The 12,273-nt window shown below is 38.3% G+C and overlaps 1 pseudogene; it reads right to left on the bottom strand.

Moving 5' to 3' along the window:
- Nucleotides 1-9,176: 9,176 nt before the first annotated feature.
- On the bottom strand, nt 9,177-10,080 carry LOC127483405 (swi5-dependent recombination DNA repair protein 1 homolog pseudogene; annotated as a pseudogene).
- Between the last annotated feature and the right edge of the window lie 2,193 nt (nt 10,081-12,273).

The following is a 12,273-nucleotide window of genomic DNA, read 5'->3' as shown; positions in this document are numbered from 1 at the left end:
TTATCAGATGATCCATTTTACTTTCTGTTCCTATACATCAATCTCCTTCAAAAGTCCATTAAGATTCAATCAAAAATTTCATCCTCAAACCAAGATAGAAGAACTTCAAAGCACAGAAAATAACAAGGTTAACAGTAACAAAATGCATCTTCTCTGGAACATGAGGCTTTGTTGATTTGGCACTTTAAATCTGTCTTTTAACCATTAACTCACATGAGTTATTAAGGCTAAAAAACATGCTGCATTAAATCATTGTATTTGCAAACTCAAATCTCACTGGACTTTTACAATTTTACTTCTCTATTAAACTATTTTCCAACCCTTTTTCTCATGTGCGTATCTATTCATTTTTCTCCTTTTCATTTCAGTGCCTAAATATTCTTAGATGAGGTGTTTAGTACCCTAAGAGTATCAGGTTGGAGATATATATATATATATATATATGTGTGTGTGTGTGTGTGTCATCTTCCAGAAGACTACTTCCAAAAGCACTGTTTAGGGAAACTTAGGCTAAGTCAAATTTACAGGACTTGTTTCCTTTAGTCTCTTCTGTCCAATTAAAGGTATGATTTGTTAATCAGATCAGCAGTTTGTTTTCTATTTTGTCCAAGTCTGAAGAGCCTTGGTTTGGTTAAATCTACTTTTGTTGTTCATTTTCTATAATTTTAAAATTTGAAGCAGGTATTGTGGTACAGCTGTTAAGTTACACTTGGGACACCCATGTCCTATCTCATACTGAAGTGCTTAGGGACGAGCCTGCCACTGCCTCCATTTCCAATCTAGCTTCCTGCTAATACACCTAGAAGTTCAGCTGATAACACTTCAAGTACTGAGTCCCCGCCACACATGTGAAATACCTTTCTGCTGACTTCAGCTTGGCCAGCCCTGGCTATTGCATTCATTGAGGAGTGAGCCAGTGGATGGAAGACATCTCTGTTTCTCTCTGTTTCTCTCTCTCTCTCTCTCTCTCTCTCTCTCTCTCTCTCCTTGTGTGTGTCACTCTCTGCCTTTTAAATGAAAAACCAGACATTTAAAACTTTTAAAACTTCAGCTATTTGTAGAGTATTAAACAGTTAAACAGTCTCCCAAACTGACAAAGCATAAGGAAATGTATTTTATTCCTATCGTTAATTTATTTTCCTTTTTTGTTGTTGTTTGGTCATATTTCAACCTATTCTTTCTATGAAGAAAGCAGAAAGGAGAAACAACTGTCATTTCATATTCCTATAGAGAAACAATAATAGGATATGAAGTTTTTACACCTCAATGATTTTCACTAAGAACTGAGCCTTGAATCACTACTCAGAAAATTAATGATGGATAAGAAACCCCAACTGGGCATTTATAACTGCCAAAACACACGTGGGGATAAAATGTCCCAATACTTTCCCAGTCACTAAATGGTACCATTAAAATCAATACAACTAACTGTTGGCTCTAGCTCAGTTTACTATCCTAATGAGTTGATCTGGCATCCTTGTTACAGACTTTATATTTTTTTCTACAAAGTCATGTTATTTTACATTTCATTTCCAAGCTCCTGGTCATTTTAGGGTAGAGGAGAGGCAGTGGAGGGTTTGGAGGAGAATCTTGGTATAGTAAAAATTTAAATTTGGCTGGTAATGGTGCAATTCTTCAGCAAAGAAGAAGATGAATGGTAATATTGTTTTATTACTAACTTGGCATATTTTCTAGTCACATTTCCCTTCTCTCTTTCTCTCCTACTCCTCAGTGAAGCCTTGTGATTCCCTGCTCCCTTTGCTTTTATCTGACTATTTAAAGTCTTACAGAAGCCCACATGCAACCACCTTGCTTTGAAATCACCCCTTATTTCTTCCTACAGCATCAAAAGAAGAATAAATTCAACAAATTATTGACAGAAAAGTATATAACTAAATTATATTTTATAAAAACATGAAAGACTTCTAGTGACAACAGGTTAGATTTTCAAGAGTAAACTTGTTGAAGTGCCTATGTATTTAAAGAGTTATTTCACAGAATATCCCATTATGGAAGCAAACTATGTTGATAGTTGGGAACTTTTTCATAAACTTTAATTCAGAAGTATTTGCAACTGATTCCTTTATCTGCAACGAATTCAACCTAGTCCAAGAACATGAAAAGTTATTTTATTTGATACTCAACAAATACAACACAACACGTAAACCTTATATCTTTGAATTTTGAAAATATCAATGTAGTAAAAATCTCACCTTAGCAACTCACGTATATGCAAGAAGTAGGAATTTCTTTAAAAAAAGTTTATTTTACATGTTAAGCGTTAATCTATGATTAATGATCTTATCCAGTTAGGAATTTCAATCTCAGTGATATTACAAGAAATTATTCAAAGCTATGGCTCTGGGTACCAGGAAGTCCCCTGAAGCTATGTTTCCTAAAATGTCTAGTACTGTGCTGTCTTGCTAGGCCCACCCTTAGGAAAGACAATCTTTGGACTGGCAACCTCTATACCAGGTTGGCGTGCACTGCACAGGCATTCTTGCTTAGGGGTTGCTACACTACTGTTGCCACAGATCAGCATATGGAAGAAGGGGCTTCAGAAAATTTGCTGATCTGTCTTCCTTCTTTCACCTCTGGTTTTAGGGAAAGTCACCTTCCTGCCTCTCTATGACATCACTTTTGTTCCTAACCCATTTCCAGAAAAAAAACAAAAACAAACAAAAAAAACAAAAACAAAAACAAAAACAGAAAAACATCTGATGAATTAGGTCCCTAGGAACACAGGAATAACCATTGACCTCAAGTTGATTCTTTTTAACTTGACTAAATCATAGATATCAGGTCATAAAAACACACAGCTTGCTTGAAATAGATGAGAGGCTATGGAGAAAAATAAATGTTTTACCTGTACAAGTCAAATTTGTCCAAGATAACACAAACGATCAACACTATCTTTTTAACTTCAGCTTGTACCAAGAATAAACATCCGCAAACTTCAGGAAACACTCAGAAAGGAAAAAAAAATGCACTATTCTATAAATAGTGTTCAGCGCAGATCATAAAGTAAAATTCAATATGGTTGATAACTCTCTTGCAATGCTCTTCTCTCTTGCATCTCTTGTGGCACCTAGCATAACAGCTTACTGTGCTGTTTTATTGCTGTTCCTTAGTGGTGTTCATTGCTAGTTTCCTGTTTCGTTTGATCTCTGTCGCTCCCCCTCTTCATGGAGGAACGACACTAAGCCCTGCCTAGGCTTCATATCCGAGTCACCGCACCATTATGTCGCTCCCCCTCTTCGTGGAGGAACGACACCAAACCCTGCCTAGGCTTCATATCCGAGTCACGGCACCATTATGTCGCTCCCCGTCTTCGTGGAGGAACGACACAGGACCCTGCGTTGTTCTTTCGTCTGCTCGGCCCTCCCCGGGTTTGCTGCTGGTTCTTCCCAGGTTGGCTACCATCCCTTCCACCTCCGTGGAAGGGCAGTTCCCCCTGCCACATTCCCCACTTCCGCGGGGGAGCGGCACACCGCCGGCCGGCTCTCTCGGGGGCTGCACAGGTATTCCCCTTAGATGTTCCTGGTGCATGTTGTCTCTCTCCTCCTTTATAGTCCTCTTCCGCCAATCCCAACTCTGCTACCCACACGCCGAGTACGCTGCTCTCCTCCAATCAGGAGCAAGTCCTACAGTTTATTGGTTGAACTGGAGGCAGCTGTGTAGAAGCTGTTTCCCTTCTCAGCGCTACATTGTGGGAAAGCAGACGCATAGAATAAGTCTTAATTCCAGTAACTTAGTCTAGTCCGAGTTGCTCCCCACAGATCTCTATTAGAGCTCCTATTTGTGTTTCAGTCTGTGCCCTGTACCCTTCTCCATCTTTTAAGTGACACAAATCCTCACAACTCCTTATTTTCTCTTAGATTTCTCCTCAAATATCCAATTGCCCATTTGATATTTCCCATTTAATTCCCTCAAGACATTTCATTCTAAATTCTTTTTTTTTTATTTTTTAAAGATTTTATTTATTTATTTTATTTGAGAGGTGGAGTTACAGACAGTGAGCGAGACAGAGAGAAAGGTCCTCCCTCCACTGGTTCACTCTCCAAATGGCTGCAACGGCCAGAGCTGTGCCAATCCGAAGCCAGGAGCCAGGAGCCAGGTGCTTATTCCTGATCTCCCACGCAGGTACAGGGGCCCAAGCACTTGGACCATCCTCCACTGCTATCCCAGGCCATGGCAGAGAGCTGGAATGGAAGAGGAGCAACTGGGACTAGAACCAGCACCCACATGGGATACAGGCGTTGCAGGTGGAGGATTAACCTAGTGTGCCACAGCGCCGGCCCCTCTCAATTCTTTTTTTAAAGATTTATTTATTTATTTGAGAAGCAGAGTTATGGAGAGGCAGAGGGAGGGAGGGGGAGAGAGAGAGAGAGAGAGAGAGAGAGAGAGAGAGAAAGGTCTTGCATCTGCTGGTACACTCCCCTAATGCCTGCAGTGACAAAATCTGTGCCAATCCAAAACCAGGAGCCAGGCACTTCTTCCCACGTGGGTGCAGGGGCCTAAGGACTTGGACTATCTTCTACTGCTTTCCCATGCCATATCAGAGAGCTGGATTAGAAGTAGAGCAGCCAGAACTCGAACCTTTCCTTTATGGTTGTAGAAATGGAATAGTGCAGTTTTTTACACATATTTATATGTTTACCTATCTATCCATTCATCATCCAAAGATTACACGAGGAACTAGAAATTTTGTCTGAATTTCCATTCAAAAAATAGAATATAGCCCTTTATTCTTTCATCAAATACTTTTAGGCAACAAATATGGAAAAATCCTGAATAAGATACTATTTTTATATGTCATCTGATTCTGTTTATTGAATCCTCTTTTTTTGTCTCACTCTTCTCATTGAAAGAATGAGAGATTGAGTATATATGACATTGATCTAATTAAAAGGTACATCGCACTAGATTAAATGCCCTGAATTGGTGTCAGTTGAAATTTTGATTTCGAAAATTGAATTTCTTGTAATATTTAACCAGTTTTCTAGTAATTGATTAAATATTGGGGAACTAGCTTCTCTTCCTACCTTCCCTGAGTCACATCACATTCCTTTTATATGCATTTTAGATCTTGTCATCAATACAAAAGGTAGGAGAAAGGGTATCAGTTGTACATCAATATAGAAATGGAATTCAACAAAATAAATCCAGGAGTGGGGAGTCATTAGTTTATATCAGCATATGAGGCTTCTTTTGTCTGTTTTTGTCTCACGATCATCATTTAATTTCAGGCATTAAACCAAACAGAAAAGTAAAAGTGACTCATTCTCTGTTTTATTCCCCATTTCATATAAGTCTGTCAACATACTGAAGCTTGACGAGGAATGAATACAAAATAAGAGGCATAATGAGAAAATAGTAAATATGCTACAATAAGACTTGGCTCATATGGTAATAGGGTAAGTCCTGAGTGCAGCATGGATATGGTGTCTACCTAACTTCCTTCAATAAAATGAAATCTACTGGGGCCGGCCCTGTGGCATAGGAGATAAAGCCCCTGCCTGTAGCTACAGCATCCAATAAGGGCTCCGATTTGAGTTCTGGCTGCTCCACTTCTGATCCAGCTCCCTGCTAATGCACCTGGGAAAGGCAGCAGAAGATGGCCCAAGTGCTTGGGCCCCTGCACCCTCATGGGAGACTTGGGAGAAGCTTGTGGCTTCCTAGCTTCAGCCATTTGCAGCCATTTGAGAAATGAACCAGCAGTTGGAAGCTCATGCTCTTGCGCGCGCTCTCTCTCTCTCTCTCTCCTTCTTTCTCTCTAACTCTACCATTTAAATAAATAAATAAATCTTTTAAAAAAGATGGAATCTACCCACAATTTTAGGTTCTTTTACTGGCAAGAGCTAGCATGTCTCAATGACTGGGATAACATTCTTATGTCCAGATCATATATCCTTTGTACTGCATGTGTGTTGACTGGACAGGCAAGGAAGTGTGAGGTGATAGCAATCTTACCCATATCTGACTCATTTTTTTCATCCATTCTTCTATTCTAGACCAGTCTAGTACCCTGACCTGATAACACACTTTAACCTAAGACACATTTAAATATGGAAAAGACAAAAGCCTAGGGATATAAAACAAGTTTGTGTTTCAGTGCCTGGAAGCGAGGGTGAGGACAGCTTTAAAAGGATATGATCATATCGTGGCTGACGGAAATATTCGACATTTTGACTCATCATTTGTCAAAATGTATAGTATTCTGTACCAAAAAGTGTGAATTTCACTGGCTATAAATTATACTTTTAACTCAATGAACATACTGGGAAAAATTATTTGGTACATCAATCAATAAATATAGCTTATAGTCAATAAGCCAGATTAAGTAAATGTATCACCATTGGTCACATGCTTTCTATTTGAGGCTATTATATAAAATACTATAGAAGTATGATAAAATGTGTGACATCACAATTCATATCAACTTTTGATTATCTTGCATTGGATCATCTTCCTGTAATAAAGTACATATAGGACAAAGATGAGAGCAGAGATGACTGGTAAACCTTTGATGGTAAGTTGCCCAAATAGTGAAATAGATTTTCACATTGGATCCTAATCATCAATATGTACTTAGAAAAAAAACTCAATAATCAAAAATGTATGTAAAAATATACTATAGTTCTGCTGAAATTCCTCTGTTACTTGCAGGAAGTAGATTCAGGGAGGATGGTAAGACACCCTTCTCATGAGAAAAGCTCAGTGGTTAACAATTAAAAAGAATGGTGGGTAGAGTGTTAAATAAACAACTCACTTGATCTATTCATATAAGAGATCTTCAAAAAGTTCATGAAAAATGAGTATTAAGACAAACATATAAAAATGGGTTTCAAAAATTTTTGCACCAAAATAATTATTTAATTTCACTTTTTTCTCAAACTTCCTAAAGTGTTCTTATATATCCTATTTTAGTTCTTGTGTCCTTCAAGAAATGATAAGAGAAAAAATAAGAAAGTTCCAGAAGAAAATAACTGGCTTCACTCTTGTAGACTCCCACGGCAGTCAAGCCACAGGCATTGCTTCGAGCAACACAATTACTCACAACATACAAGAAAGTTCAACTGCTCCCCTCAGGCACTAGAGACCAGGGGCCTTCTCATTTGCCTTTCCTGTTAAAATAAAATCCTGCACATTTTCTACATTATATAAAGAAAAATAGTTAAATGTTGAAAATTTATTTTCCATTGACCTTTCTAAAGCACCAATTGACAGACACCACTCTGCTTCCAGATTTTGCCAAACACTGTGCTTGCCCTGGTTGTTCCATGAAGTGGACAGACTACCTTCAAACAGTAGTCTTTTTATGCTGCTTCTCTAAGCATGAAATCCAGCTTAGATCAATGAAGTATTGTCTCAAAAGCAGTTTAAATATCTCCATTGTACATAAAGTAAAATGTGTACAAGTGTATCACGGTAAATACATGTGGCTCTAAAGATAGGTATGATAACTACAAAGCCATCTCATATCTCAATGAATCTGTCCTTGATATCACCCAACTCCCCTTCTTTTTAACACTGTATCCTTAAATATTTGTATCATTTAAGCTTTCCCAGACATAAAAAGAAAGAAAAAACATTGAGTTTTACATCCACAGTTAGTGAGTTTCATTAGCAGAAGTCAGTTCCTAAAGGCTTGAGCTCTTCTGGGGAAACTGACAGCATCATATTGCTAGACTATTCCAAGGGCTGCAGCAGGGTCTTCGCACACACCACTGGACCTGCCAGCCATGAGTGGACTCGTCAGAGCAGCACAGGTCTCCATGGTATTCCTCTATCTCTCTGACTGCAACAGGAGTAGAACTTCTTTCTCCACTATCAATATACATCTGGACTGTCAAACCTCTTACAATAGTATGCTACTTTAAGTATATTCAACAAAGATCTTATGTGACTTAAAAAACTAAATACAGGGAAGGGATTTTTGGCCTTGAGATATAAATGTGGATTATGCATATGAACACTTCATTTGAAAAGAAAAAAAAATAAACCTCTCAAACAATTAAAACCATTTGTAAAACTTGACAGGTTTTTGTGTGTGATTCTGGACATATTTTTTTTTTTGACAGGCAGAGTTAAACAGTGAGAGAGAGAGACACACAGAAAGAAAGGTCTTCCTTTTTCCGTTGGTTCACCCCCAACAGCTGGTGCATTGCGGCCAGTGTGCTGCGCAGATCCGAAGCCAGGAGCCAGGTGCTTCCTCCTGGTCTCCCTTGCGGGTGCAGGGCCCAAGCACTTGGGCCATCCTCCACTGCACTCCCAGGCCACAGCAAAGAGCTGGACTGGAAGAAGAGCAACCGGGACAAAATCTGGTGCCCTGACAGGGACTAGAACCCGGGGTGCCGGCGCCGCAAGTGGAGGATTAGCCAAGTGAGCCACTGCGCCAGCCGACATATGGGTTTAATTACCTATTAGATCATCAGATGGAAATATATAGTAAATGGATAGAAACAAACTTCATAAACTTAGGAGAGAGGCAGGAATTTAGGTTTATATTCACCAGACAGGACTACTTTTAAACATTTAAATAAAACTGTTTTGCCACAAACAACAAAACATGTATTAAAACTGGTTTCCAGAATTATCTAAATAACTTTTTTTTAAGATTTATTTATTTTATTTGAGAGTCAGAGTTACACAGAGAGAGGAGAGGCAGAAAGAGAGAGAGAAGTCTTCCATCTGATGGTTCACTCCCCAGATGGCCACAATGACCGGAGCTGCGCTAATCCGAATCCAGGAGCCAGGAGCTTCTTCTGGGTCTCCCATGGGGGTGCAGAGTCCCAAGGACTTGGGCCATCTTCTACTGCTTTCCCAGGCCATAGCAGAGAGCTGGATCCGAAGTGGAGCAGCCGGGACTAGAACCGGCACCCATATGGGATGATGGCGCTTCAGGCCAGGGCGTAAACCCACTGCAACACAGCTCCAGCCCCCCAAATAACTTCTAAAACATAATTTAACTTTCTTCACATTTATTTAAATGTCAAGCTTTCTTAGGTGATGTTAGCCACAATACTAAACACTAAATACACAATACTAAATCCTAAAGACTAAAATTCTCATTTTAGAATTTATTCTATATTTATATATTAGAGGGCCCTAAATTGACGTTCATCAGAATGCCTTTCTGCAAGCCCTAAAATGTGTGTCTCTTTATGAAGCTGTCATTCTGAAAGATAGTCTGGAAAAGTTATGAATGAAGCATATATGAATCCTTCTTTACTTCTGGTACAGTGTATCAACTTGTCATGTAATCCATAATGGTCCACCAGTTGTGCTTCACTTCTTGTTCTTTTTTTAAGATTTTTGAAAATGTATTTGAAAGGCAGAGAGAAAGAGATCTTCCATCCCCTGGCTCACTCCCCAAATGGCTGCAATGGCTGGGGCTAGGCCAGGCAGAAAGCGAGAGCCAGAGGCTTCTGAGTCTCCCACAGAGCTGCAGGGGCCCAAGCACTGTTGTTTTCCCAGACACATTAGCAGAGAGCTGTATTGGAAGTGGAAGTGCCAGGACTTGAACCGGAGTCCATATGGATGCTAGCGTCATAATCTGCTTCCATAGTGCCAGCCCCAAAGTTCTTGTCCTCTTCAGATAAAGTTGAATGCACCTCATAAAGCAACAGCTGGCTACAGCTTCTCCACTTCTATATTAATGCCTCCAATTGAGATTTCTCACTCTTTGAGCTATACATTTTGACTAAGTTTAGCCTCCAGAAAAGGCGTTCTTGAGCCTGATCCTGATTCACCAATTCTGCCTTTTTCTCTCTAGTCTTTTTAGGATTATTCTCCTGAACAAGCCCATTTTGGAGAACATTGCATGACCCAGTATCAAGGGACCTAGACTCACATGCACTGAATTATTGAAGGTATTTTTCAAATATGTACTTTCTTCAAATTTGCTATGTGTTTAAAAAATTCTTGAAATTCTAGTTTTCTGCTATGGAAGAGGGTTGCTTCTGCATCATCTCCTTCAAGGGATTTTACCACACTATACCAGGAATTAAATGAAGATCTTGTTTTCCTTAATCTTTCTCTGAGTGTTGCACTTATAGACTCTGTAAAGCCCTCCATTTTCACAAAGCACTTTGTGTTGATATACAAAGCATTCTCTAACTGCTTCTCATTTCACTTAGCTGTAATTCATTCTTGCTATTTTTGTAGTTTTTCATTTACCTAACCAAACAGGACAGCTAGTGTTTTCATGACAATTAACCCACTAGTATCTCATAGAAATAAGCCTTTTGTTGTTAACTAGAAAGAACCTTCAAAATCTGCATTACAAGCAGAGGGGAAAATAACAACTTTAGATTTCACTTTCATTGTGATGGCTTCATAATTAAAGGAGACAGGACCAAAATCTTGACTCAAAAAGAAGAATGAGACATGACAACCATCCTGAACCCTAAAGGCCACCTGACTAGAACTAACCTTTAGGAAACAGGAACAGAGATAAAAATTTACACCCATCTGCACAGTTTTACTTTAAGCTGCAGACAGACACTGACAAAGGCGTCAGCTGAACTTGTTCCCTCCAACAATGGCATCAACTTGCTGGGGTATAGAGAGAGGCCTCCCTTCCCATTTCCCCAGATATTCCAGGCCTGAGGTAGGGTGGAATGCCTCTGACCACTGAATAAAAATTCCGCTGAGTTCTTCAGCAGGCCCCCAAGGTCCAGCTTTTACAATCCTCTTGCCCAAAGCACACTACCTCCCTCAGTCATCCCTGTCATCTACAAAAACTACAATTTTCTTAAATTAGTATGCAATAAAGTGTACAGACATTGAATACTTCTCAAACAGTTGTAGATGCCATTTTATTTATTCCGGAAAGTTCTCTCATGCATTTTTAAGTCAATTCTCTTACTCTATTCTCAAAGCTTGGTTCTGTTTTAGAACTTCAAACATAATTAAATTTTAGAACTTCAAACATAATTGAATCTCACAAGTATGAACTCTTTTGTATTGGGATTATTTCACATAAAATAATGTTTCAGTGAGTCATCCATCTTGGTGGATGCAACAATATTTTATTCTGTTTTATTGCTAAACAAGCTATACATTCAAATATTTATGACCATTTGAATTACTTCTATTCAATGGTCATCTGAATCAATTTCCTATTTGAGGCATTTGTATGCATAGGTTTACATTTTTTTCCTTGGGTCAATGCCTACAGGTAGAATTACTGGGGAAGTGCATGTTTCATTTTATAGAAACTGCCCAGCTCCTTTGCAAAGTGACTGCAACAGTTCACTCTCCTGTGAGCAATATATTTCAATTACTTCACATACTTCCTAGTGTTTAATAGTGGTAGACTTTTGTAATTTTAGTCACTCTAAGAAAGCTTCAATAATCTCTCATTGCACTTTTAATTTGCATTTTCCTTATGATTAACGGTGTGGAGGGACTTTTCAGTTGTTAATATAGAGTTTACCTTGGGAAGTGTCTTTTCAAGTATTTGACCATTTATTAAATTGGGTGATGGGTTTTAATTACTTGCAGAAGTTCATTGTATTCATGTATCCTGAGAACAACACATTTTTAGATACATGAAGATACTTCAAAAGTTTGTGTAAAGTGGAATTAAAAGGTAATTTATTTTGGTTTAAAAATTTTGAAACCCATTAACGTAAGAGGTCGTCAAAAACTTTATGGAGGATGTGCACTAATAAAAACTATGCACGGACCTCAAAATTTTTCAACATCATAAACTTACCCTTTAGTTCTGCTTTTTCCCCTGAACCTTCTGAAGCTCCCTCAAGTGCATGGTGAATACATTGTATGACTTCTCTGCTCATCTTCTTAATTGTGTGTCTCCAAGAGCTGAAGTTTTAAACTTTGATAAAGCCTTCTATAGTCAGTGTTTTTCTTATCTACAGCTTTCAAAATGTTGCATATTTTTGAATATAAAAATGTTTCCTCTGTTTTCTTCTAAAGACTTTTTGTCTTTTAATCTTTATTCCTTGGTCCATAATGAACTTATATTATTCTTGTTTAGAATAGGAGAAGAGAGTGGTTTTTTACTTAGTTTTCAAGTCATTACAAAAATATTTGAGAAACCTATCATCTATCCATTGAATTACTTTAGCAACTTTGCCAATGTTAGCTGATCATAAGATTCATATATGAGAATCTGTTATTTAACTCAGCTTGTTCACTGACATATTATTCTTATGTCAATTCCATATTGCCCTTAGTATAACTTACAAGTGAAAAATATTTTAAATTATATTTAGAATTTCTATTTAAGCTGCCTTACATACA

This window comes from Oryctolagus cuniculus, chromosome 13 (genome assembly GCF_964237555.1).
Source record: "Oryctolagus cuniculus chromosome 13, mOryCun1.1, whole genome shotgun sequence".
Classification (NCBI taxonomy): Eukaryota; Metazoa; Chordata; class Mammalia; order Lagomorpha; family Leporidae; genus Oryctolagus; species Oryctolagus cuniculus.
Note: the sequence above shows the minus strand (reverse complement) of the source record. Positions and strands in the feature narration are given on the sequence as shown.